The sequence below is a fragment of the Fukomys damarensis genome, unplaced genomic scaffold (assembly GCF_012274545.1).
Source record: "Fukomys damarensis isolate Sample0158 unplaced genomic scaffold, DMR_v1.0_HiC HiC_scaffold_15, whole genome shotgun sequence".
Classification (NCBI taxonomy): Eukaryota; Metazoa; Chordata; class Mammalia; order Rodentia; family Bathyergidae; genus Fukomys; species Fukomys damarensis.
In genome coordinates this window covers 18294202-18296280 of record NW_022900927.1, presented here as the reverse complement: position 1 = coordinate 18296280, position 2079 = coordinate 18294202, and positions in this window count along the sequence as shown.

Below are 2079 nucleotides of genomic sequence, written 5' to 3'. Positions count from 1 at the left end.
AAAAAAAAAAAAAAAAAAAAAAAAAGTCATTCCATCCCCAGCTATTCTTTTTTTGTTTTTATTTTTTAGTACCAGGGATCGAACTTGGGCCCTTGCAAGGCAGGCAGTGGAACCACTAAGCCAAATCCCCAGCCCTATTGCCAGTTATCCTGCTGGTAACCTGCACCCTCTCTCTGATTCTTTCACCCTCAAATCTTTATCATTTACATCTGCCCCACCCGGCTGTTCTGCTAACGTGGCTTCCTGGTTGCTCAGGATCACCTTTCTGGCACCAGGCCCTTTCCTCTGCACCACATGGGTGCTGTGAAGATTCAGACATGGCTGCAGCTGAACTGCCCTCACCCTCTCAACCAAGCCAGCCGCATGCCCAGCCTCTCACCATGCTCACATAAGAGGACTGGGGGTCTTGTTCTATTTCTGTTCTGCTCCACCTCGTGCATTGGGTATTAACTGCCACAGGCCCATTGTTATATTTATTTCCCTCAACCATAGGTCTGTTATGCGGTCCTCGTTAATGAAGCCAATGTTACCACACGTGTTTGTGTTTGCTGACTGACCATGCATACTCTGTGTGTCCTGGGTGTGGGTTTGTGAGTGCATTTTTGTATTGCTTTGTAAACTAAGGATATTAGTGCTTGCTTCTCAGGGAAAGTGTACAAATTAAACCAGTCAAGCCCAATGTAACTAACGCTCAGCCAATACTAAGCATTCAATAAATGGGGGCTGCTAAGATTATTGTTCTAATAAATCACAGGCTTGCCTATGTGGACGAGACACCTGTGTGAGCAGGTGGATACAGGTGTTTGTGGCTGGCCCCTGCTAGGGAGACTCCTCTGGGAGGGGACCAAATGGGCCAGTGTTCAGTTTGTTCCCCTGGGGCCACTTCATCCCTTAACTGTCTGGAGCTGTGAGCACCACACAGTCTATGCCAGGCACTGTGCTAGCAGAAAGCAATGAAGATGAGGTCCTGGGTTCATAAAGCTGACATGCTGGCAAGGGATACAGACCACAAATGAAGCAAATAAGAGAATTACAGAATGTGGTGAATCCCATGGGAGAAATAAATACAGGAGGTGGTGCGGCAGCAGAGATCAGGCAGGTGGGGTTGTGGCAGGGCAATAGGAAAGCAACAGTCTTGTGAAGGAGCCTGGGAGGGTGATCCAGCAGAGACCTGCAAGACTAAGGCCACATGTGGGGCAAAGCCTGTCAAGTTCAAGGAACAGAAAGGCAGCCCGTGTAAGCAGTGTCAAGGAAGAGGGGAGACAAGACGAGAGGTCAGCACAGACAGTGTGGGGGGAGCCTGGGGGAGTCAAGGTTTCTGGGAGCACCCGTGCTCTGTGGCTTTCCGATCTGTTTTGAAAGGTCTCATGCTTATGTGGATTATTGTCAGTGAGCAGCAGAGCAAACAGGAGCCTTTGCAGTTGTGCAAGGAAGTGAGCAGGGCTAGGGGGAGTAAGTGTTTACACAGAGGCTGATTCAAGATCTAACAGACACAGGGACAAGGTTCAGGGTGAGAATAGGAGAAGAGTTCTGGAAGGGAGAAAGGACCAGGAACCACACTGGTCCAGTTGCTTCCCTCTCGGGCCAGGGCCTCCCGCTTGCCCTATTTGACCCTGCCCCTGACCCACAGGGACCAACCCTAGCCATTTGCTCTTCCTCTCTCTACAGCCAGCAGCCTGATTCAGAGGCAGTCCAGGCTGACTCATCGGCCCTTTGTGAGAAAAGATCCCCCTGCCTCTTCTGCAAGGAGTCTGCCTAGGCCTCCAGCTGGGCTCGCAGGTTCCAGGCACCCTCTTGGGTCACAACATGCACATCCGTACAACTCCCTTCTCCCCAGCCTGAGCCAAGGACTCAACCTGCAAATAAATCGCAGCTTTGAAAATAACTGCAGGTTCGGGTCTTTGAGGGAGCACTAGAATGAAACAACTCAGCGGGGGGGGCGGGGGGAATGTTCCAATACCCCAGGCCCTGTCCTGGGAGAATTAAGAATCCCCAATTTAGTTAGCATCACGCCCTCTCCCCTGGAAGCTGGGACACCGCAGGGCCCCCACCCCCACCCCAGGGCCAGTGCAGCCGATC